Genomic DNA, 27,084 nt, shown 5'->3' with positions numbered 1-27,084 from the left:
GAAGTAGGAGTATACTTAAGAGGGAAATCAGGAGGGCAAAAAGGGGACATGAGATAGCTTTGGCAAATAGAATTAAGGAGAATCCAAAGAGTTTTTACAAATACATCAAGGACTAAAGGGTAACTACGGAGAGAAGAGGGCCCCTCAAAGATCAGCAAGGCGGCCTTTGTATGTAGCCACAAGAGATGGGGGAGATACTAAACAAGTACTTTGCATCAGTATTTACTGTGGAAAAGGATATGGAAGATATAGACTGTAGGGAAATAGATGGTGACATCTTGCAAAATGTCCATATTACAGAGGAGGAAGTGATGGATGTCTTGAAATGCATAAAAGTGGATAAATCCCCAGGACCTAATCAGGTGTATCCTAGAACTCTGTGAGAAGCTAGAGAAGTGATTGCTGGGCCTCTTGCTGAGATATTTGTATCATCGATAGTCACAGGTGAGGTGCTGGAAGACTGGAGTTTGGCTAATATGGTGCCACTGTTTAAGAAGGGTGGAAAAGACAAGCCAGGGAATTATAGACCGGTGAGCCTGACCTTGGTGGTTGGAGGGAATCCTGAGGGACAGGATATACATGTATTTGGAAAGGCAAGGAATGATTAGGAATCGTCAACATGGCTTTGTGTGTGGGAAATCATGTCTCACAAACTCGATTGAGTTTTTTGAAGAAGTAATCAAGAGGATTGATGAGGGCAGAGCAGTAGATGTGATCTATATGGACTTCAGTAAGGCGCTTGACAAGGTTCCCCATGGGAGACTGATTAGCAAGGTTAGATCTCACGGAATACAGGTAGAACTAGACATTTGGATACACAACTGGGTCAAAGGTAGAAGACAGAGGGTGGTGGTGGAGAGTTGTTTTTCAGACTGGAGGCCTGTGATCAGTGGCGTGCCACAAGGATCAGTCCTGGGTCCACTACTTTTTGTCATTTACATAAATGTTTTGGATGTGAGCATAAGAGGTACAGTTAGTAAGTTTGCAGATGACACCAACATTGGAGGTGTAGTGGACAGCAAAGAAGGTTACCTCAGATTACAATAGGATCTGAACCAGATGGGCCAATGGACTGAGAAGTGGCAGATGGAGTTTTAATTAGATAAATGTGAGGTGCTGCATTTTGGGAAAGCAAATCTTAGCAGGACTTATACACTTAATGGTAAGGTCCTAAGGAGTGTTGCTGAATAAAGAGACCTTGGAGTGCAGGTTCATAGCTCCTTGAAAGTGGAGTTGCAGGTAGATAGGATAGTGAAGAAGGTGTTTGATATGCTTTCCTTTATTGATCAGAGTATTGAGTACAGGAGTTGGGAGGTCATGTTGCAGCTGTACAGGACATTGGGGATACACTGTAGGAATATTGTGTGGAATTCTGGTCTCCTTCCAATCGGAAAGATGTTGTGAAAGGGTAAAGAAAAGATTAATAAGAATGTTGCCAGGGTTGGAGGATTTGAGCTAAATGGAGAAGCTGAACAGGTTGGGGCTGTTTTCCCTGAAGCGTCGAAGGTTGAGGGGTGACCTTATAGACATTTACAAAATTATGAAGGGCATGGATAGGATAAATAGACAAAGTCTTTTCCCTGGGGTCAGGAATCCAGAACTAGAGGGCATAGGTTTAGGGTGAGAGGGGAATGATATAAAAGAGACCTAAAGGGCAACTTTTTCACACAGAGGGTGGTACATGTATGGAATGAGCTGCCAGAGGAAGTGGTGGAGGCTGGTACAATTGCAACATTTAAAAGGCATTTGGATGGGTATATGAATAGGAAGGGTTTGGAAGGATATGGGCCGGGTGCTGGCAGGTGTGACTAGGTTGGGTTGAGATATATGGTTGGCATGGACGGGTTGGACCGAAGGGTCCGTTTCCATGCTCTACATCTCTATGACTCTATATGGGGGTAGTGGGGACAAGATATTAGTAATCATACAGGACTTACTCTTCTCCTGTGTTTGCAAGTAATGGCTTGTGCTGCATTCATCAGAATAATGTCCCTATGCCAAAGGTCCATTTAGAAACATTCCAAAGCCCTCCTTGTCAGAGTCCTCTATGTCCCACTGTATGGAGGATTACGCGAAACCGTCATTTGTGAACAATGTGAATGCTGACTGCTCACCAAAGAACTGAGCCATTGTTGATATCCCCTGTAAGTCACAGAAGGGCTCATTGTTGCTGTTGCAAAAGTATAGAGAAATGGAGGAAGAATAGCCAGCAAATCCAAGACCAAAACTAAACTCCAGCTGCTGTCAAAAAGCCTCCACACAAGGAAGTCGCAGCTAAAGGATGAAGTACAGTAGATTCAGAGTCTATCATCCTCAATGCCATTTATACCGAATAAGCAAGGCATTGCAGACTAAGGACATCCCAGGATAGGATCACAGAACCTTGACAACTACTAGAATAGGACTTGTAACCTGAAGGAGTGCATAGCCATTAAGGTGACCTGTATAAAATGGGTGCTTCCAAGGATCCATTTTGGGGACCTGGGCTAAATTTAATAACCCTTGTTGCACAAATGCATCAAGGTTGTTACCAATGCAATTTCTGAGAAATCATACTACTTCATCTCATTTCCCCATGACGAGGTTAGTGCTGAAGCTTTGACAGTGGGTTTTACCAACGTAACAGGCTTCCCCAGATGCAAGGTGCTATAGACTATTGGTCCTTATTTCAAGTGCATTGGAGTATTAAAGGAAGTGAGTCTTACTGCAACTGTTTTTGGTGCTGGTGAGACCACATCCAGAATACTTGATCAGTTTTGGTCTCTTTATTTAAGGAAAGGTATTGTTTCCCTGGAGGCAGTTCAGAGAAGGTTCACCAAAAAGCTTAAAGATAGTACCAAGGTCAATATAAAAAGTAAATAATTGCATAATGATAGGTAGTACGACACACATCGAATGGAATATATAACGAAAAAGATTGACTAGAAGGTGAGGTGGAAAAAAAGAGTGCAAGAGAAAGTTAGCTAGAAATACAAAATGAAATACTAAGAATTCTTGCAGATTTCAATCCAGGGTTTGAAAAGAAGGGGCTGGTACGTTGATTGATGCATTGGCTTTGATTTTCCAAAACTCCCTTATTATAGACTGGAAGATAGTGAATGCAACTCTCCCATTCAAAATGTTGGAGACAGTAAGTGGGATTCTACAAACTAATTAGTTTAATATCTGTGTTGGGAATGTATTAGAACCTGTTATTAAAGATTTTATAGCAGAACAATTGGATGTCTTCAAGCAAATCAGATAGAACAGAGAATAAACATGGCTTTCTGATAGGGAAACTTTGATTAATCTGTTGGAGGTTTTTGAGGAGATAACACGAGCTGTGGATAAAGGGGACCAGTGGAAGTGATGTACTTAGATTTATAGAAGACATTTAATAAGGTGCCAAATCAAAGAATATTTTGGAAGATAAGTACTCATAGTATGCAGGATAACATATTGCTATGGAAAGGATAGCAGAAGTTTGGAACTCTTCTTCACAAACAGCAATTGATGCTGGATCCGTTGTAAATTTTCATTCTGAGGCAGATTTTGTTTTCTCAAGCAAAGGTAATAAGGGTCAAAGGCAGGTATAAGGTGTTAGGTCACAGATCAGCCAGGATCTAATCAGTGGTAGAACAGACTTCAGGGGCTGATTGGCCTAGTGTTCCTACTTTCTATTGAAGATTGGCTAGCTAATAAGAAGCAAAGAGTAAGCATAAGTAGGTTTATTCAAGTTGGAAAGATGTACCAAGTTATATGCCACAGGGCTTGATTTTGGGACCTCTACTATTTGCATTTTATATAAATGACATAGATAAAGAGATGAAGGTCTCATTGCCAAATTTGCTGAGACTTTGAAGATATGAAAGTAAGTTTTGAAGAGGACACAATGAAAATATGTGATAGGTTAAATGAGTGGCCAACAATGTGGCAAATGGAATATAACATTGGCAAAGGTGAGTTTATCTATTTTGGCAAGAAAAATTTTGAAACAAACAACTGCAGATGTTGTAATCCAAAGTAGACAAGTAGGAGGCTGGAAGAACGCAGCAAGCCAGGCAACATCAGGATGTGGAGAAGTCATCCTTTTGGGTGTAACCCTTCTTCAGGACTGATCGTCAGTGTATTCCAAATATATTTCCTTCCATGCATTTAAAAAGAAGTTTATTCATGTTCAACTATATTATGAAATCACAAAGACAAGTTTGATTATCAAAGGATTCATCGATCAAAGTACATATTCGAATCATTTTATACTTATACTGTCTCATAAAACAGTAATATAAAAATCAACATATAATCCTGTTATTCTATTCTGACTAGTTGCTGCCTATCACACCCCCTGGCACATCACAGACAATACAGATCAAAGCACATCATGCCAATCTTCCAAATTCCATGGTCACTTCAATTACAGTATATTGTTCAAATAGTTTCTCAACTCATCGAACTTTTGACCAGATGGTCAATTTTTAAATGAGCCAAATCGGAGATTTCTAAAAGTTAGACCAATATCAAAAGCTATATTTAAACAAAACAGAAATCTATATATTTCTCTTTATTTAAATTTGTAATTAATAATGAACTCTTTCAATTAATTTTAATTAGCTCATGGAAGCATAAAATACAAGCAATGCAAATCCATTCCTGGCTTTACCTTTACCATAGCTCTCTTATATCCTATTGCCTTTTGAGACCTGTACAATCATCTAAATTTGACTTTATGTGCATTCTTTTCATGGGCCCACAATGATTTATACAAATACACACTGTGGGTTAATTTGCTATAGTACAATTACAGAGACAATGATATTGTCAATAAACCAAAGCTATACTTAGATTAAATAGCAACATTTGGGACGTCAACAACATGAAGAAAACAAATTGAAAGGTAAAGAAATATAGGGGATGTGATTAAAGAAGTGAGGGTACATGGTAATGCAAACAATAATTTTTAGATGGAACTGTCCTAAAGCTGACTCTGCATAACTGGACAGTGGTGTGCTTTCTCAAGGGTAAATCAAAAACACTCGGTGAGCATGAGACAGGCAGAAAACAAATCCTGGGTCATGAGTTTGACTGGATTCAGGCATACCCTCTCTCTAATACAGTACTAAAAAAAAAAGAGTTGTCTAATTTCTCTCATGGAAGCCAAATTTTCATTTCAGTAGACATACTATCTAAGTTGAGGTGAGGATGCTGTGGAATCTAGTGTTAGGACTTCAAGAGCATGCCAATAATTTTTCAAGCATTATTTCATTCCATCAGGTGAAAGCCTGGAAAACTACCCCTTTACACTCTGTCAACTTCACTTGATGTCCTGCTGTCATTTTTTTTAAATCAACAATTTTATTTTAGGAATTCTAACACTAGTAATTATAATAGAATTTGCTGTACAAACTGGTCAAACCCTCCCTCACCAGTCATACCTCTCATTATTGGTGTCTCTGAAGTATTTTTGTCCCATCATCCAACATGACTATCAGAACTGGTGGTCTCTCATTAGCTGTCAAAGCCCTAAAATTCTTATTAGCCTCATTCTTATTCTCCCTGCTGCCACTGGCCCAGAAATATGCCACATTTGTCAATGATGTATTATGGATCAGTTCTGTTAGTGAACAATTACAAGTGCTACAACACAGTGTTGAGCCCTGTTGAGGAATCATATTTCTGAATAATTAAAAAAAGATATGAAACATGTCAACTTGTGTGAACAGAATTGGAGTACTTTGTAATAAGGAGAACAATTTGAAATGAAAGAAGGATGCGATACTTAATGTTATATAACTCTTGCTGATTTTTCATTATTTTATTCTTTTTTTCAAATTTGAATTATGAGCTAGAAATGATTGATGGACTTTGGGACATCTGGGGTTAAAAAGAAATGAAGAGGTGAGGCAAGAGTTGTTTGTTTGTAAGGCCAAAACTGGAGGCTAATTGCAACTGAACCTTGATTAAAAGGTTCCAACAGACACAGTGACTCCTGGGAAGAACATTGTGTTTACTCAGACAACAGAAAGTTGGCTATTAATGAGGAAAGTAGCTGGGAGTTGGTTCCAGCAGCTCTGAAGGAGACACTATGTTCAAACAGATGACAGTTGTTGAATGGTGACTGAGGCCTCATGGAGAGTCAATCAATCTACCAGGGCAGAACCAAAATTCAAGTTGTACTTTTAGCTGGATGGCTGGTTTGCAGTACAGAGCGACTGTATTGGCTGAGTTACCTTTATGCTTTCTTTGAGATGGTTTTGGAATGTTGTTCAGACAGCATGAAGATTTGAAAAATCTGTTTTCCATACTTGGGACACACTTTGTCCAGTTTGTGTATTAAAAACATGTCACCAAAGCACTCTTGACCTCACTGTCAGTGAGGTAGATAAAGGGTCACAGAATTTGGTTTGCTGTTCAACTCAATTTTATTAACAAAATAACCCTTATTAAAAACACCAAGTGAGCATTTTCCAAATTCCTACAATATTCACTCTCCATCCAGCTCAATCAATCTGAGAAAGGACATTACTTGCAACAATCCACATTAGAGATGGGCCATTGGATCTCCTTCCACTCAGATGTAGGGCTGGGGTCTCTTCCACGAAATTGAATCTTACAGGTAAGGGTGGAACTTAACATTATCTTCACATGATCGAAGCTCCGCTGCTGGGCCTGGTTGTGTTTTTGCTGCAAAACTTTGCTATGGGGGAGGCTTCCAGGTTTGTGTTTTTATCCTCCCTTGCACCAGATTTTTGTAAATGTTTTGTGGCCTTTGGCCAATAGGCCATGAGATTGATTCAAAGCATCCAATGCCAACACCCTTAAGTGTTGCTATGCTGGGAGGTATGAAGTGTGCATTCTCAGGCACTGGCTAGAAGTCAAGGTGCCAGGAGATTTGATCAATGTTTCTCCACTATGCAACCCTCTGAATCTTTGAGAGCTCTTCCACTTTGGTTTCCACTGTTCTCTGCAGTTGACAGCTGGTGGCTGCTGGTAAATTTAGTTTGACCAAATTGCTGTCAGGCCCAATTTCTCCAGCTGTGAGTCAATTTAGAATGTTCAGTTTTGAGCTCACTTGATCACAGCTCCCTGCCTAATCTGATACACCAGATTCTGGAAGCCTAAAAATAAGAAAACTGAGTTAGAAGTATTGCTGCCTTTGGCAGGGTGAAATGGGAAGGTATCACTGAAAAACTGACAAAGAGTCCTCATTTATCCCTGTTAACAATCCATTGTAAAGGACATTTAAAAAAATCTAGCTATCTTTATTATTTTCTCTTACTTATCCCATAACTGTTTGTTTCTATGTCTGTCTTTTGTGAGAATGGGGCTGCAAACAGATGTTCCAAGTTTAAATTATACATATTAATCAGCTTATCAGGTGGAGGTGAAGTTTGGAATCTTTTTGCTTTCATTGTAATAATTTGGGACGTGTGCATTTGGAGTGTTTGATGTTAGATTAAGAGTAAGTAAAACTTATTTACAGAGGGAATGCAAAAACATAATACTACAGACCAGACTGTAGCTCTATCCATAAGAAAAGGCCAGAGGTGAATTCTGTCATTAGTAAATGAAGTTGCAAGGTAGATGAAAAGGTATACATGACTTTTGTCAAAAGGAACGGTGACTTTTTTCTTCAGGTGAGGTAACTAAACCCATAACCACACTAAAAAGGTACAGGGGTAACACAATCACTTTTTTGGACTTTTCCCACCAGAGCATTTGAGTACAGCGAAGGTATTAATAAATGGAATTGTTGGAGAATATATTCCAGTTCCATTTTATAATGTACAACAAAAATGTGTTTCGTTATTCAGAAAAGTAACTTTGAGTAGTAAAAATTCTGTTGAGGGAGTAGATTTACTTCTGGCAAATGATTTGGCAGGAGTAAAGCTAGTAGTTTCACTGATAATTACTGAATGCCCAAAGGATGGACAAGAAACAAAACAATTATAGGGATAGGTTACTGGTATCTTTTCTTTGCATAGGTAGCCAGGGCAATGGTAAAACAAAATCCATCAGTGTGGGTTGATATGATACCACAAGACAGTGAAAGGACAGCTAAGAGTTTTCTGAAAGGTGAAAATAATCCAGGTGGAGTGTTTGGTAGAACATTCCACATTACAGCACAAAAAAGCAGATCTTGAATTAAATAAATTAGCACAGTCAGCTCAAACTGAGGTAGAGGCCAAAGGAACTGCAGAGTGCATCATCTAAATAATGGAGTGCCTATGAGGAAGTGGAGACCCTTTCATAGATCCACAGATGAAGAATAGTTGGTTCACATCAAGTCATGATTCTGCCCAGCTATCTGAGGGAGATATTGCGAGTAGCACATGAGATTTCCATGGCAGGACATGTAGGGATTCGGAAACTCAGGTGTTCATAAATAGGTATTTTACTTGGCCAAAGTTGGATAATAATGTGGTGCAGGTTTCTAAAATGTGTCATACATGTCAGCTTGAAGGCAAACCTCAACATGTGATTAAACAGTGTGAATTGTTATACCCGTTTTGAGGAACAATGCAGTTGTGTACTCATAAATCGTGTAGTGCATTATCTAGAACAAAAGCCGCAAATGAATATATCTTTACCATTGTGGATATGATTACTTGATTTCCAGAGGCTACTTCGTTAAGAAAAGTCAAAGCTAAAATAGTTGTGGAAGAAGCTCACCCAATTTTTCACTCATCATTGTTTACCAGTGAGGTACAGTCTGATCAAGGACGCACTTTATGTCAAATCTTTTTCACCAAACTCTCAAAGCCACGATCAAACATATTCTTATGAGTGCCCAAAGGATTGAGTCAAAGGATTAGATTTTCGCTTATTTGCAACCAGAGATTCTCCAAATAAATCTGTCGGCTTAAGCCTATTTGTATTTGTTTATGGCCATGAATGGTGAAAACCTGATTAGCGATCAATTGCTAAGCAAGAAAAATGAATCTTCATTGTTCAAATATGTAGAATTGTACTGTAACATTTAAAAACTTCTCAAAACAAGGTAAGGAGCAAGATAGTATGTCTCCTATACTAAATGCACTGACCAATAAAGAAAAGCATACCAAATGCCTTCTTCACTATCCCATCTATCTGCGACTCTACTTTCAAGGAACTATGAACCTGCACTCCAAAGTCTCTTTGTTCAGCTACACTTCCCAGGATCTTACAACTAAGTGTATAAGTCCTGTTCTGATTTGCTTTTCCAAAATACAACACCTCTCATTTATCTAAATTAAACTCAGTCTGCCACTCCTCAGCCCACTGGCCCATTTGATCACGATCCCATTGTATTTTGCTGTCCACTACACCTCCAATTTTGGTATCAATGGCAAACTTACTAACTAAACCTCCTATGTTCACATCCAAATCATTTATGTAAATGATGCAAAATAGTGGACCTGGCACCAATTCTTGTGGCATACCACTGATCACAGGCCTCCAGTCTGAAGAACAACCGTCCACCACCACCCTCTGTCTTCTACCTTCGAGCCAGTTCTGTATCAAATGGCTAGTTCTTCTTGTTTTCCATGAGATCTAACCTTGCTAACCAGTATTCCATGAGGAATCTTGTCAAACGCCTTACTGAAGTCCATATAGATCACATCCACCGCTCTGCCCTCATCAGTCCTCTTTGTTACTCCTTCAAAAACTCAATCAAGTTTGTGAGACATGATTTCCCACACACAAAGCCAAGTTGAACATCCATAATCAATTCTTGTCTTTCCAAATACATGTAAATCCTGTCCCTTAGGATTCCCCTCAACAACTTGCCCACCACTGATATCAGTTCCCTGGCTTTGCCTTACCACCTTTCTTAAATAGTGGCACCACGTTAGCAACCTCCAGTCTTCTGGCACCTCACCTGTAACTATCCATGATACAAGTATCTCAGCAAAGGGCCCAGCAATCACTTCCCTAGCTTCCCACAGAGTTCTAGGGTACACCTGATAGGTCTTGGGGATTTATCGACTTTTATTTGTTTCAAGACATCCAGCACCTCCTGCTATGTAATATGGACATTTTTCAAGATGTCACCATCTCTTTCCCCATATTCTATATCTTCCATGTCCTTCTCCACAGTAAACACTGATGCAAAATGCTTGTTTAATATCTCCCCCATCTCCGGTGGCTCCACACATAGGCTGCCTTACTGATCTTTAAGGGGCCCTATTCTCTCCCTGGTTAGCCTTTCATCCTTAAATGTATTTATAAAAACCCTTTGGATTCTCCTTAACCCTCTTTGCCAAAGCTACCTCATGTTCCCTTTTTGCCCTCCTGATTTCCCTCTTAAGTAAACTCCTACTGCCTTTATACTCTAAGGATTCACTCAAGCTTTCTTGTCTATACTTGACATATGCTTCTTTCTTTTTCTTAAACCAAAACTTCAATTTCTCTCATCATCCAGCATTCCCTACACCAACTAGCTTTTCCTTTCAACCCATCTCTGGATTCTCATTATCTCATTTCTGAAGGCTCCCCATTTTCCAGCCTCAAACAGCTGTCCCTAATCAGCTTTTGAATGTTCTTGCCTAATACCGTCAAAATTAGCCGTCCTCCAATTTAGAACTTCAACTGTTAGATCTGGTCTATCATTTTCATCACTATTTTAAAACTAATAGAATTATGGTCACTGGCCGCAAAGAGCTCCCCCACAGACCCTTCAGTCACTTGCCCTGCTCTATTTCCCAAGAGTAGGCCAAGTTTTGCACCTTCTCTAGTAGATACATCCACATTCTGAATCAGAACATTTTCTCGTACAGGCTGAACAGATTCCTCCCCATCTAAACCCTTAACACTATGGTAGTCCCAGTCTATGTTTGGGAATTGATTGAACCAACTCACTGAAAGTGGTGTTCTTCTGTAGTGTTAGTTGCTAAACCAGATGGTTCAATTAGAATATGTGTAGACTACATGAAAGTGAATGCAGTCACAAGGATGGATTCATGCCCTATTCCCAGACTAGAAGATTGCATGGTTTTATAAAATTATTTTGTTAAAAGGATATGGCAAATACTGATGGCAAATGAGAGTGGATGGTATTTCTGCATTTCTCACATCTAATGGATTGTAGCAATGTTGAGTTATTCCATTGGAAGTTAAGAACATCCCAGCATATTTTGACAATGAAATTAGAAATGTTGGAGGTGTTAACAATTCTTTAACAATTCAGACTTTATGAACACTACAGAAACACTATTTATTTCATTGATAAGTTTAAACATAAAACTTCAAGATTATTCAGATGGAGATTAGATTTGCCGTCATTCAACATAAAAATTGTACATATTTCGGAGAAAGAAAATATAATTACTAGTACTTTATCCTGGATGGGATAGAGGTAATTGGAGTATTCCACTGAGACATCAAGTGAAATATATAATGGCAGATGAAATAGAGGTAAAACAAGTTCCTGCAGAGCAACTCCTCTTCCAGTATGCACTACCCTTGGAATCTATTTCATAGCAGCCAATTGCATTCCATTTCAGAGCTGCTGATAAAAAGAAGACATTTTTAATGAATCCAAGTATTATATGTTGCTTCTGCAAACAATAAATTAAACTGAAGAATGAAGCTGAAACTGTCAAGTTAGAAGATTGCTGGATATTATTTTGCTACTTTTAAAGCATGGGTTGCTTGTGTTGGATTGGGCAAAGCATAAAAAAACCCCACCCTTTTTCAATGACACAGATTATTTAAATTCTTACATTTTTCCTTCAATCTGCCATAACTGGGATTCTATTTTGTATCCATTTACAGTAAATATAACCTTCAATCACACTCCTACAACTGAACATCAACTTGCTGTTGACATGTGCGCACAATGTAAAACTGAGAGAGGACTGAATTTGCAGAAACATGAAGGTGAAGACTGCTCTGCATCTTCAGAGGAAGAACGAGATGAAAACACAAAGGAGAAATCCACTGTGCCTAGGGTACCAGCAGCCACAAATAAAAGTTCGGGGGGTTGTACAGTACAGATTCATTCAGACATTAATCTGAAGCAATGCAGCCATCTGGAAGATCAATTCTGAAAGTACTCTTCCGATCCCACTCAACATAAAAGCAATTCCGCAGCCAACAAAACATTCCTCCCACTGACACCCATCCTCAGCAACAGGCAACAATGGAGATGACTGAACAATGGTGCTTTGAAGCAAAGTTTATAATGCATAAACATTAATGAAAACAGTTATAATTTAACACACTTTGAAACACCCAATTGATTTCCCTTGTGAAACTACAAAACCTCTCTCTTCCTTTTCCTGTTACTCCTACCTGGTGCTGTCATTGTGGCTTTAATAGAGCTACAGACAGAATACTCTTTCCCATCTGACTGCTGAAATCCTCTAGTTTAATATGTGTCAAAGATTTCTCAGATTCAGTCAACAGGACAGGAGGCAGAAAGTCAAGGGAGTGGGAATTATGGTCCCCTTATCTCTTCTGGGTAAAAGCAACGACTGCAGATGCTGGAAACCAGATTCCAGATTAGAGTGGTGCTGGAAAAGCACAGCAGTTCAGGCAGCATCCGAGGAGCAGGATGCTCCCTTATCTCTTCTGGCCCATCGCATGTTTTGTTAGCCAAAAGCTAGATAACACTTTGCTGCACTTAAGCGAGCTGCTGATTAGTAAGCCATAGCTTTGTTCCGTCTTGAGTTGGTAGATGGAGTGTTCCCATCACCAAATTATGTAACTGTTTTAACTATTAAACACCACCAGTAAATCAGCCATGTAGCCAATTAGATATTCACATGCAAAACCTGTTAAAAGTAATGCAAACCATCAAAAGAAGTGAGAGAGATGTAGGAAGAATGGGAAGGGGGAAAATCAAAAAAGATAAATATTTTTCATCATACCTCTGGAACAAGTGGAGCTTGACCCTGAGTCATTTGGTTCAGAAGCGGGACACTACCATTGTATCACAACAGCCCACCCAGGATCTGCTTTTTTTAAAAAAAATGTATTCCTTTATATCCAGATGTACAATCACACACACATTAATGCTTTTTCTCACACCACCAAATCACTGACTTTTATTTTACTTGCTACCAGTAAATCACCCATGAATCCAATTGGATCTTCATAAGTAAGGCCATTACAGGCAATGCAAACCATCAAAAGTGAGGAAGTGGTAGGAGAAGTGTGAAGGGTTAAATTAAAATGGAGTTGGACAGGAAAATAAACATTGTATCCTTGAGTACCGACTGAAATAACTCCAAGGAGGCTGGTGGTATCCTGTCACCAAGTCATCTTTTATTTGCACGTGCACAGTTCGGTTACTGATCCACTTAGCTCAGGTTGGGCTCCTACAGTGAGCAGAACCCCTGACATTCCTATTTTTTTTGTTTTTTTTCTTCCCCAGCACAGTGTGCAGCTGTGAGACGCAAGGTGCACAAATCTTTATTCAAATTTCCACCACCAGGAAGAAAAGAAACACCAGAGTCGCCTGTGATAAGCAGTACCCTTCACATCAAAGGGCAATGCTGTGAGATCAAACAGTGAAGGGGAGGGCACCCCCTCAAAGTAGAGTTGGAGGGGGAAATAATACACTCCACTCCCTGTGGCACCCACTTCTCCAGTTCTGTTTATAATGTTTTATTAAACAAATTACCAAACAATTTACAAAAAAAGTTCACATTTACAGCTGTATACAACAGCAATTTTACAAGGGAGAGGAGTAGCAAAGCTAGGCCCCAAACCCTACTGTTCACAGGGAATGGAGGACAAAGCACAAAGCCCAGTTTCAAATTAGAAAAAGACAGTGACAGCAACAATGACTTTTATACAGAAGACAATCCAGTTACATAAAGGGAGTGCAGACAACAGACCCAGCAAGCACCCATCCCTCCCTTTCGACCACTCTAAAGGCAACCTACCCCTACGCACCTTCGGCTCTAGATCCACCCCATGCCCCTTCCAGTTCTCGGTCTGCCCTGACACACCTTTCGACCACCTCTAGGACAGCCCATCCCGATTACCCCTTCTCTGGGCAACAGTGCTCAGAACAGCCTACCCACCATCTGGCTCTCGGGGGGCGACTGGCATCAGGGTGGCCTACCCACCCTCCAGGACAGCCTACCAACATTCAGGGTCACAGGATGGCCTACCCACCCTCTAGCTGGAGGTGACAGCTTTCAGGACAAAGCATGAGCCTCCCAGCCCACAATAAGGCCTACCAGACCCATGGATATCACGACAGTGCAGGTGATCAATCCAACAAAAACAATACACAGTAAATTTTTTTTTGGTAGAATCCTTTCTGGTGCACAGTCCCAATAGAGTCTTCTAAATGTACAGTCCATTCTCAGGAATGGAGTCTACTCCAGTTTTTGTGCTGCATTGTCCAAAATGGAGTCCACTCCAAACTGCAGTGTCCACTTCTGAAGGCAGCAAATGCACACCCCACAGGTGTTCAGTCTCCATGGAGTCCTAGCACATCCTTGGAGAGCCAGGGCCACTCACAGGAACACCGTACATTTTAAAGGTGCAGTTAACTCACAGGAGTTTTTGGTCCACTCCTGAAGGCAAGATCTTCTCCAGAACTCCAGGATACAGCAAGTGCTCACCTCCCAGCACACACAGGTGTTCAATCTTCACAGGCCGTCATAGGCCTCCCCACAGGAACAGCTCCGCTGGTAAAATGTTTTCCAGAAGGGCTCAATCCAAACACCAAAAACAGTGAGGATTCATACAAAAAAACAGAAAACTAGAGTCCAAGGGCTAAGCCCTACCACAAAATTAACATCTCTTTTTACTCTTTAAGAACAAAGAGTAGCACACCAGCTGTAACCAGCCAGGGAAACAACAATCCCCTGATGAGAACTGAGTTACACCTGAAACACTGTATCTGGAGTTTAACAATCTGTCCTCACTAAAAAAGGAATGTACGTTAACAAACTGGCTAAATAATTCAGCCAGTTCAGGAATCAGGTTTTCCCCTCAAATACAAGAGAAGCAGAAACCAACAGTAATATACTGACTGTAGCACCAGCTAGCATAGCGTCAGTCCCCTAAACTGAGGAGACTCTGAATCTGCTGTTTATAATATTTTATCAAACAAATTACAAAACAGTTCACATTTACAGCTGTATACAACAGCAATTTTACAAGGGAAAGGAGCAGCAAAGCCAGGCCCAAAGCATACCATTCAACCAGTTTACAGGGAGATGAGGACAAACCTCAAATCCCCAGTTTCACTTATGACAAGACCGTGACAATGACATTTGTACATAAAAGAGGAGAATCCAGTTTCATAAAAAAAGTGCATACAATACAGATCCATCAAGCCTCCGCCCCTACCCACCTTCCGGCTCTTGGTCCACCCCATGCCCCTTCCAGTTCTCTGTCTGCCCTGACACACCTTTCAACCACCTCTAGGACAGCCCATGCCGATTGCCCCTACTTGGGACGACAGTGCTCAGGACGGCCTACCCACCATCTGACTCAGGGCGACTGGCATCAGGGTAGCCTACACACCTTCCGGCTTTCAGGACAGCCTACCAACCTTCAGGTTAACAGGATGGCCTACCCACCCTTCGGCTCTCGGGGTGACAGCTTTCAGGACAACCCATGAGCCTCCCAGCTCACAGCAAGGCCTGCCAGACCCAGGGATGCACAAGACAGTGCAGGTGATACACCCAGGAAACACCACAATACAGTTAGTTACCAAAAACAGTCCTTTCTGGTACACAGTACAAATCTATATGCAGTCTTCAAAATATAGAATCCATTTCCAGGTAGAGTCCACTCCAGTATACAATGTGCATTGTCGGAAATAGAGTCCACTCCAAACTGGAGAGTCAGTTGCTAAAAACAGAGTCCGCAACCAAGGGCAGAGTCCACTCCTGAAGGCAGCAAATGCACAGCACACAGGTGTTCAGTCTCCATGGAGTCCTAACCCAGCCTTGGAAAACCAGGCCCACTCCCAGGAACACAGTACATTGTACAGGTGCAGTTAACTCACAGGGGTTTGGTCCACTCCCCAAGGAAAGGTCTGCTGCCAAACTCCAGGATACAGCAAGTGCTCACCTCCCAGCACACACTCAGGTGTTCAATCTTCAGAGGCCCAGTCCCAGGCCTCCCCACAGGAACAGCTCCTCTGGTGAAATGTATGTCTTCCACAAGGGCTCAGTCCAAACACCAATTAAAAGTGAAGACACATTAAAAAAAGAAAACTAGAGTCCAAGGGCTAAGCCCCAACACAAAATTAACATTTTTCTTTTTTGAGAAAAGGACAGAGTAACATACAGATTGTAACCAGCCATTGAGACAACAATCACCTAATGAGAATGGAGTTGCACCTGAAACACATTATGAACATTATGAGTTTAACAATCAGTCCTCACGAAAAGGAATGCCAGTTAACAAACTGGCAAAATAATTCAGCCAGTTCAGGAATAGGTTTCCCCCTCCAAAAAAAGTAGAAACCAACAGTAACACACTGACTAACACCAGTCAGCATAGAGTCAGTCCCCTAAACCGAGGGAGACAATCTCCTGTTTATAATTTAAACAAATTACAAAACAATTTATAAAAAAACAGTTCACATTTACAGCTGTATACAACAACTTTACAAGGGAGAGGAGCAGCAAAGCTAGGCCCCAAACCCTACCGTTCAACTAGTTTACAGGTAAATGAGGACAAACCACAAATCCCAGTTTCAAATATAAAAAGACAGCAACAATGACCTTTATACAGAAGATGATCCAGTTACATAAAGTGCAAACAATACAGACCCAGCAAGCCCCCATCCCTCCCACCTTCTGACCACTAAGGCAGCCCACCCCTACCCACCTTCTGGCTCTCGGTCCACCCCATGCCCCTTCTAGTTCTCGGTCTGCCCTGACACCTTTCCACCACCTCTGGGCCAACTCACCCCGGTACCTGTCCGGGGTGACCGCTGAGGATGGCTACCCACCTTCTGGCTCTCAGTCTGCCCCTACGTACCATTGGGCTCTCACCCACCCCGATGCGCCTCCGGCCGGTGGGCTATCCTGGCACACCTTCCGGCCACCTCTAGGACAGCCCGTCCCCTTCCCTGGGATGACAGCGTGCAGAGTAGCGCACAAGCCTTCTGGAACTCAGCCTGCCCCTACACACCTTCTGGCTCTCGGCTGCTCTGACACCTTTCGACCACCTCTAGGACAGCCCGCCCCGATCAGCCCTTCTCGGGACGACACCGCTCAGAACGGCCTGCCCACCATCTGGCTCTCGCAGCAACTGACATCAGGGTGGCCTACCCACCCTCTGGCTTTCGGGACAGCCTACCAACCTTCAGGTTCACAGGATGGCCTACCCACCCTCTGGCTCTCGGTGACTGCTTTCAGGACGACCCATGAGCCTCCCAGCTCACAGTTAAGGCCTGCCAGACCCAGGGACACAATCCAGTGCAAGTGATAGACCCAACAAATGCCATACTACAGGTAATTACCAAAAAACAGTATTTGGAATGTGCACCAGAAAGGAGAGTTTTCAAAATAGAGTCCATTTCCAGAAATGGAGTCTACTCCAGTTTGAGGTGTGTTGCCCAAAATGGAGTCCACACCAAACTGCAGAGTCCACTCCTGATGGCAGCAAATGCACACCCCACAGGTGTTCAGTCTCCATGGTGTCCTGGCCCAGCCTTGGAAAACCAGGCCCACTCACAGGAACACAGTACATTGCACAGGTGCAGTTAACTCTCAGGAGGTTTGATCCACTCCTGAAGGCAAGGTCTTCACCCAAACTCCAGGATACAGCATGTGCTCACCTCCCAGCACACACACAGGTGTTCAATCTTCAGAGGCCCAGTCCCAGGGCTAGGCCTCCCCACAGGAACAGCTCCTCTGGTAAAACGTATGTCTTCCACAAGGGCTCAGTCCAAACACCAATAAAAAGTGAAGACACATAGAAAAGAAACTAGGGCTAAGCCCTACCACAAAATTATCATCCTTTCCTCAAACAGTAAAAGAGAAAAGAGTAACACAGGCTGTAACCAGCCAGTGAAACAACAATCCCTTAGTGAGAACTGAGTTACGCCTGCAACACATTGTGTGCATCTGGAGTTTAACAATCAGTCCTCACTAAAAAAGGAATGCCTGTTAACAAACTGGCTAAATAATTCAGCCAGTTTAGGAATCAGGTTTCGTCCTCCAAAAAAAAAAGGAAGCAGGAACTAACAGTAACATACTGACTGTAACACCAACCAGCACAGAATCAGTCCTCTAAACTGAGGAGACTCAATCTCCTATTTTTTTCCTTTTTTTTTAATTCAACAAATTACAAAACCATTTACCCAAAACAGTTCATATTTACAGCTGTATACAACAGCAATTTTACAAGAGAGAGGAGCAGCAAAGCCAGGCCCCAAACCCTACTGTTCAACCAGTTTACAGGGAAATGAGGACAAACCTCAAATCCCAGTTTCAAGCATGACAAGACAGCGACAATGGCCTTTATACAGAAGACAATCCAGTTACATAAAGAGAGTGCAGACAATACAGACCCAGCAAGCCCCTGTCCCTCCCATCTTCCGGCCACTCTAAGGCAGCCCGCCCCCACACACCTTCCGGCTCTCGATCCACCCCATGCCCCTTCCAGTTCTCGGTCCGCCCTGACACACCTTTCAACCACCTCTAGGACAGCCTGCCCTGGTACTTGCCCGGGATGACAGCGCTGAGGATGGCTACCTGCCTTTTGGCTCTTGGTCTGCCCCTATGTACCATTGGGCTCTAACCCCGATGCGCCGTCCAGCCAGTGGGCTATCCTGGCACACCTTCCGGTCACCTCTAGGATAGCCTGACCCCTTCCCGAGGATGACAGCGTGCAGGGTAGCCCACAAGCCTTCCGGAACTCAACCTGCCCCTACGCACCTTCTGGTTCTTGGCTGCTCCGACACCTTTCGGACAGCCCGTCCCGATGACCCCCTTCTTGGGACGACAGTGCTCAGAACGGCCTACCCACCATCTGGCTCTCGGAGTGACTGGCATCAGGGTGGCCTACCCACCCTCTGGCTTTCAGGACAGCCTCCCAACCTTCAGGTTCACAGGATGGCCTAACCACCCTCCGGCTCTCGGGGTGACAGCTTTCAGGATGACCCATGAGCCTCCCAGCTCATAGTAAGGCCTGCCAGACCCAGGGACACACAAGACAGTGCAGGTGATAGACCCAGGAAACACAATACAGTTAATTACCAAAAAAAACCCACAGTCCTTTCTGGTACACAGTACAAGTCTATACACAGTCTTCAAAATATAGAATCCACTTCCAGGAAGAGTCCACTCCAATATATAATGTGCATTATCGGAAATAGAGTCCACTCCAAACTGCAGAGTCCATTGCTAAAAACAGAGTCCGCAACCAAGGGCAGAGTCCACTCCTGAAGGCAGCAAATGCATACCCTGCAGCACACAGGTGTTCAGTCTCCATGGAGTCCTGGGCCAGCCTTGGAAAACCAGGCCCACTCACAGGAACATAGTACATTGCACAGGTGCAGTTAACCCACAGGGGTTTAGTCCACTCCTGAAGCAAAGGTTTTCTCCCAAACTCCAGGATACAGCATGTGCTCACCTCCCAGCACACACACAGGTGTTCAATCTTCAGAGGCCCAGTCCTAGGGCTAAGCCTCCCCACAGGAACAGCTCCTCTGGTAAAACATATGTGTGGGATATGGGAAAAAGAGTGTTACTTCTGCAATTCCATTTACTTATACAAAGTAAATGAATTCATACCAGTGTGTAATTGTTTGAGCCAAGAGCTGAGTCAACAAGAATGGAAACTATGTGGAGAAAATACATAATTGTTTTTGTATTAGCTAAAATTGTATGCCAGAATGAAACGTGACTGCAAAACAATGGTAGATATTACAGGCAAATAGATAAGATGCGGTGAAGGGAGGAAGTTAAGATAGATACACCTGTACAAACAGTAGATATAAACATCTGTTTCCCATTTTTACAGAAACACAGGAACAAACCCCAATTAAAAGGTCATAAGGATCAGTATGGTAGGGGAAGGTACAGATGGAGGGAGTAGATAATGATGAAGAAAGAACATGCCTAACAATGACCTACAGCAGGACGAGGTCAAACGGCCTTATGAAGCCAGAAATAAGCATTTTGTCATAGACAAGGCTGGATAAGGCAAGAGAAACAGGAGTAATGGGTGCCGGTCTTAGGGAAGTGGAAGATGTAAATGGGGATGAGCAATGTAAAACAAAAGAAACCAAATTATATAAATGTTGGGTATTAATTGAATTTGGGGTGTGTATGTCCCTTGCCTTATAGACACTGGACATCACACCCTCTTGCAAGAGTAAAATAAAGGACACTACTGATTCAGATTGTCTCGGACTGCAATTATTGACGTGTGTGAGCTTTGTTTCTCACATATGTCTTCCACAAGGGCTCAGTCCAAACACCAAAAACAAGTGAGGATACAAAAAAAAAACAAAGAAAACTAGAGTCCAAGGGCTAAGCCCTACCAAAAAGTTAACATTATCCTTTTCTCAAAAAGAGAAACACAGGCTGTAACCAGCCAGTGAAACAACAATCCCTTAATGAGAACTGAGTTACACCTGAAACACATTGTGTGCATCTGGAGTTTAACAATCAGTCCTCACTAAAAAGGAATGTCCGTTAACAAACTGGCTAAATAAGTCAGCCAGTTCAGGAATCAGGGAAGCAGAAACTAACAGTAACATACTGACTGTAACACCAGCCAGCACAGAGTCAGTCCCCTAAACTAAGGAGACTCTGAATCTCCTATTTTATTAAACAAATTACAAAACAGTTTACAAAAAAAAGGTTCACATTTACAGCTGTATACAACAGCAATTTTACAAGGGAGAGGAGCAGCAAAGCCAGACCCCAAACCCTACCGTTCAACCAGTTTAAAGGGAGATGAGGACAAACCTCAAATCCCAGTTCCACATATGACAAGACCGTGACAATGACATTTGTACATAAGGAGAATCCAGTTACATAGAAAAGGTGCATACAATACAGACCCAGCAAGCCCCCGTCCCTCCCACCTTACGACCACTAAGGCAGCCCGCCCCTACCCACCTTCTAGCTCTCAGTCCGCCCCATGCCCCTTCCAGTTCTCGGTCCGCCCTGACCCACCTTTCGATCACCTCTAGGACAGCCCACCCTGGTACCCGCCCGGGGTGACAGCAGTCAGGACGGCCTACCCACCTTGCGGCTTCACTAACCACCCTCAGCACCTATTGACCACCTCTGGGGCAGCCCGCCCCGGTACCTGCCCAGGGTGACAGTGCTGAGGACGGTTACCCGCCTTCTGGCTCTCAGCCCACTCCTACGTACCATTGGGCTCTTACCCACCTGACGCACCATCCAGCCAGTGGGCTATCCTGGCACACCTTCCGGCCACCTCTAGGACAGCCCTTCCCCTTCCCTGGGACAACAACGTGCAGGGTAGCCCACCAACCTTCCAGATCTCAGCCTGCCCCTACGCACCTTCTGGCTCTCGGCTGCTCCGACACCTTTCGATCACCTCTAGGACAGCCTGTCCCGACTAACCCTTCGCGGGGCGATAGCGCTTAGAACAGCCTACCCACCCTCTGGCTTTCAGGACAGCCTACCAACCTTCAGCTTCACAGGATGGCATACACACCCTCTGGCTCTCAGGGCGACAGCTTTCAGGACAACCCATGAGCCTCCCAGCTCACAGTAAGGCCTGCCAGACCGTAGGACACACAAGACAGTGCAGGTGATACACCCAGGAAACACCACAATACAGTTAATTACCAAAAAACAGTCCTTTCTGGTACACAGTACAAATCTATACACAGTCTTCAAAACATAGAATCCATTTCCAGTATACAATGTGCATTGTCGGAAATAGAGTCCACTCCAAACTGGAGAGTCTGTTGCTAAAAAAAAAAAAGAGTCTGCAACCAAGGGCAGAGTCCACTCCTGAAGGCAGCAAATGCACAGCACACAGGTGTTCAGTCTCCATGGAGTCCTGGCCCAGCCTTGGAAAACCAGGCCCACTCACAGGAACACAGTACATTGTACAGGTGCAGTTAAATCACAGGGGTTTGGTCCACTCCCAAAGGAAAAGTGTACTCCCAAACTCCAGGATACAGCACGTGCTCACCTCCCAGCACACAGGTCCAGGGCTAGGCCTCCCCACAGGAACAGCTCCTCTGGTAAAATGTATGTCTTCCACAAGGGCTCAGTCAAAACACCAATAAAAAGTGAAGACACATACAAAAGACAAAGAAAACTAGAGTCCGAGGGTTAAGCCCTATCACAAAACTAACATTGTTCTTTTCACAAAAGAGTAAAATGAGAAAAGAGTAACACACAGGCTGTAACCAGCCAGTGAAACAACAAACCCCTAATGAGAACTGAGTTACACCTGAAACACATTATGTGTATCAGGAGTTTAACAATCAGTCCTCACTAAAAGGAATGTCTGTTAACTAACTGGCTAAATAATTCAGCCAGTTCAGGAATCAGGTTTCCACCCCAGAAAAAAAGGAACAGAAACCAACTGCAACAGTAACATACTGACTGTAACACCAGCCAGCACAGAGTCAGTCCCCTAAACTAAGGAGACTCTGAATCTCCTGTTTATTTTTTTAAATTTTTTTTTAACAACTCCACAGAGGCCAGTATCCTGTCACCAAGTCACCCTTTATTTGTGTGTGGAGAGCTCTCAACACTGATCCGCCTCCCCCAGAGCCAGCTCTCAGAGGGAACAGAACCTCTGACACTCCTGTTTTTTTTGTTGTTGTGTGTGCAGGTGTGAGACACAGTGAGGGACACAAGGTGTATGAATCTTTATTCAATTTAATCTCCTGTTTATTTCTCTTTTTTCTCTCTTTTTTTCTTTTCTTTTTTTCTTTTTTTTGCTTTCTTACCCCCACACTACCACCTAAGTGCGGTAGTGCTTATTTTTTTCCCCCAGCACCCATGGTGTGTGTGTATGTGTGTGCAGGTGATCTCCTGTTTATCTCTGTCAGCCAGGACTCCCTGATTCGACCAGGTTAATAGTTCCTGTGATGTTTACCTGGTTGACCTCATTCCAATCACTACAGTCCTCCCTATCTAAGTCCTGGGACATAAGCCCATTCTTTTTATCTACAGCTTGTCCTGGGCATTTTCACACCAGGTCCGGTTCGTCCGACTCTGCCTCAGCTATTGGTGGTGTACATTGGACCATAGCCTACCTCCTATGCCCATAGTGTCTCAGCTAAGCTCATCTTCTTCAAGTCGCAACGACATTGAGCCTGCGACATCTAATGTGTCTATCTCATCCTCAGGGGTTTCTTTGATGCTGGGCAGAGGGGGAGAACACACGGATTCTGACAGTCTTGCTGGATGTTCTGAGGGTCTGGATATGTTTTGCTCACGCTCTGTTTGCGAGGTTGCAGCTTTCACATGGTCCATACACTTGTTCAGGACCTACTCACCTATCTGAACTTTGTCCATCAAGGGACCTGACCTCTTACCCATGCAGGGCCATTCTCGTGGTTTCAACACTAAATTTTGTCCCCTGAAGCAAATTGTGTCTCTTGCTTAGAGGAGGAACCAGGACAGTTTAATATTGAGTGAAGCTGTAGGCTGTTTCTTTAAGCCTGTTTTCGAAGTTTGGACTGCTCTTTCTGCTAGACTATTGGACGATGCATATTATGGAGCTACCGAATGCCATTCAACTTCAGGAAATACTCAAATTCCCTGCTGGTAAACAACAGTCCATTGTCTGTGACCAACGCCTCTGGGAGTCTGTGTATTGCAAAAGATGTTTGCAACTTTTCAATCATCGTCCACATCTCTGACGAATGAACTCTGTGCATGTCCAACAATTTTGAATGGGTGTCCATAATGACTAAAAACATACAGCCCATGAAAGGACCAGCATAGTCGATGTGTAACCAAGTCCAGGGTTTACTTGGCCATTCACACAAATGTAGGGGAGTGCTCATGGTAATTTTTGTCCTTTTTGGAACTCTGGGCACTGCCCCATCAGTGCAGTTATGTCAGCATCCAATCCTGGCCATCAGATATAACATCTTCATTTGCAAATGCCTGGATGACCCTGGTGGAGCTTAGCAATATCCTTTGCTCAGGACAACCACTGTTCCTCACCATAGTAATATGCGTTCCTCTATGGTGATCTGGTCTCTATGGTATGCTAGGTCAAGAAGTATTTAATTCTGGTTGCGATGGCTCTTTTGTTTCCCCCATCACCACCAGCTGATTAAGATTTTCCAGGACTGGATCTTTTTATGTCCACAGTCTGATACTGTCAGCAGTGAACAGAAGGGTGTCTCGGAAGTTTAAAACCAGAATGGACTCTTATATTGGCACCATGACCAGTGGTGTAAATGCCAGTGAAGGTGGCTCAAAGCATCCACATTTGCCACTTGGTTTTCCAGATGGGTATTTCAAATTATAATTATATACACTCAGAATGAGAGCCCACCACTAATTTCAACCTGAAGCTATGGGTGGCTTGGCCCTGTCCTCTTTAAGTAGCCCTAGCAGGCATATATGGTCCACTACCATTACAAATTTACATCTGTAAAAGTATTGGTGGGACTTTCTCACACCAAAAGATGACTGCCAAACCTTCCTTCTCTATCTGGACAGATCTTCGTTCAGCATCAGCCAAAGTCCAGGGAGTATATGTTATTGGGCATTCCTCTTGCTGGCCACCAGTGAGCCAACACTATCCCGATACTGTATGGGGAGGCATCGTATGTCAGCAGCACAGCTTGCTTGGGAGCATGGTGGTCAACACCGTGAATGACGACAGCTGCTTCTTCACTTCTGTAAAGGCTACATCTTGGCTATGAGATAATTTTCACCACTCACCCTTTTTCGAAATGGTGCGAGGATAGGGGCCAGGTTACATATGAAATTTCTGAAATGATTCACCAACCCAAGGAAAGATCTAAGCTCTGATACAGACGTGTGAGCCTGGGAACCTTCAATCACCTTCACTTTATCTTTCAATGGGGGTGTAACCTGGCTTGTCAATTCAGTAGCTCAAGTAGGTCACCTGGAGTACCTGGAACATACATTTCTCCTCACATGGAGGACCCCTGCCTTGGAGAAACATTTAAGCACTATATTCAAATTCTCTAAATTTTACCTGAGGTAGACTTTGTAAAATGTTCTCCATTTTCTGCTGGAAAATGGCACAGGCTGATAAGACAATCTCGTATATTTGTATAAATCCCTTTATGGTACTAATTGTAGCGTTCTTCTGGGAATTTTCATCTAATTGCAATTGCAGGTACACAGGTCTCATGTCCAGATTCATGAAGGAAGGTGCCCTCCAAGCTTTGCATGAAAATCCTCTATGCAAGGAACTGGGTATTTATCCAGCTGCAAAAAGCGGTTTACCCTTTGTTTGAATTCCCCACAAAGGTGAACCGACCCATCCGGCTTCACAAGCGGTATAATCAGTGCTGTCCATTCTGCAAAGTGTACTGGCTTGATGTTTCCTTCGCTTTTCAGTCTTCTGATTTTTGCCTCTACTTCCGCACGTAAGGCAAATGGCACTGCACAAGCATTGCAGAATTATGGAATTGCTTCTTGGTCAACATATAAAATAGCTTTGTCCCCTTTGGTTGTCCATAGACCTGCCGGCCTGGAACCTCAAGACAATTTTAACCATTTGCCCAAGGCTTGGCTTTGTTTGGGGGTTTTGCTGTGGGCTGACCGAGAACCTCTTTTTTTTTCGGGTTAGGTCCTGGAGTGAGGCTGTGCAGTTGCCTTCACTTTAGTGGTGTTCCCTAAACTCCTTCAGCCTGACAAAGGTGTCCACCTCAGTCAGAACACCGTTTAACTCATTAGCTCCATTTGTCAATTGTCTGATGACAAAGCCAATTGCAGTGCCTGTTTGAAGTCCAAATGGGCTTCAGCTAGTGGATACTTTTGTGTGGTCACATTATTAATCAAATATACCAGTCTCTCAGCATCTCAACTCGGGTTAAATCATAATCACACATCATTTCATGTAAATCATATGAAAGAAGTGAAACTATCATGGTATGCGAACAGATGAAAGACTCAACAGACAATCAAGGTATTTTTCAATGTATAATTTCAGTTACATCACATTGTAAATTTTTGCTATAAATTCTGTGCCTTACAATTGTGTCCTCCACAACCTCCTGATGAAGGAGCGGCACTCCAGAAGCTAACGTATTTCCAATTAAACCTGTTGGACTACAACCTGGTGTTGTGTAATTTTTAACTTTATTTATATCGCATGGTATATGACACTGATCCAGCTAGTTCAGAGTTGGGTCTTAGAGTAAGCAGAGCCCTTGACACTCCTGTTTGTATCTCATAGAGTCACAGAGATGTACAGCATGGAAACAGACCCTTCGGTCCAACCCGTCCTTGTTGACCAGATATCCCAACCCAATCTAGTCCCACCCGCCAGCACCCAGCCCATATGGTCCAGATCCTGTTGTAATCTGAGGTAACCCTCTTCGCTGTCCACTACACCTCCAATTTTGGTGTCATCTGCAAACTTACTAACTGTACCTCTTATGCTCGCATCCAAATCATTTATGTAAATGACAGAAAGTAGAGGACCCAGCACCGATCGTTGTGGCACTCCACTGGTCACAGGCCTCCAATCTGAAAAACAGCCCTCCACTATCACTCTCTGTCTTCTACCTTTGAGCCAGTTCTGTATCCAAATGGCTGGTTGTCCCTGTATTCCATGAGATCTAACCTTACTAATCAATCTCCTATGGGGAGCATTGTTGAACGCCTTACTAAAGTTTACATAGATCACATCTACCACTCTGCCCTCATCAATCCTCTTTGTTACTTCTTCAAAAAACTCAATCACGTTTGTGAGACATGATTTTCCATGCACAAAGCCATGATGACTATCTCTAATCAGTCCTTGCCTTTCCAAATACATGTACAACCTGTCCCTCAGGATTCCCTCCAACAACTTGCCCACCACCGACGTCAGGTTCACTGATCTATAATTCCCTGGCTTGTCTTTTCCACCTTTCTTAAACAGTGGCACCACGTTAGCCAACCTCCACTCTTCCGGCACCTCACCTGTGACTATCAATGATACAAATATCTCAGCAAGAGGCCCAGTAATCACTTCTCTAGCTTTCCACAG

The 27,084-nt window shown here is 43.1% G+C and overlaps 1 long non-coding RNA gene across 2 annotated transcripts; it reads right to left on the bottom strand.

Annotated features, from left to right (window-relative positions):
* Window positions 1-11,224: 11,224 nt before the first annotated feature.
* On the bottom strand, window positions 11,225-22,113 carry LOC122565499. Of its 2 annotated transcripts, none has more exons than XR_006316192.1 (3): window positions 22,072-22,113; window positions 12,831-12,917; window positions 11,225-11,467 (listed from the first exon to the last, which is right to left on the bottom strand). It is a non-coding gene; the product is annotated as an uncharacterized LOC122565499 (long non-coding RNA). The 2 variants fall into 2 exon arrangements; XR_006316193.1 differs by having other exon boundaries at window positions 11,225-11,464.
* Window positions 22,114-27,084: the final 4,971 nt, after the last annotated feature.

Source organism: Chiloscyllium plagiosum, chromosome 2 (genome assembly GCF_004010195.1).
Source record: "Chiloscyllium plagiosum isolate BGI_BamShark_2017 chromosome 2, ASM401019v2, whole genome shotgun sequence".
Lineage (NCBI taxonomy): Eukaryota > Metazoa > Chordata > Chondrichthyes > Orectolobiformes > Hemiscylliidae > Chiloscyllium > Chiloscyllium plagiosum.
Note: the sequence above shows the minus strand (reverse complement) of the source record. Positions and strands in the feature narration are given on the sequence as shown.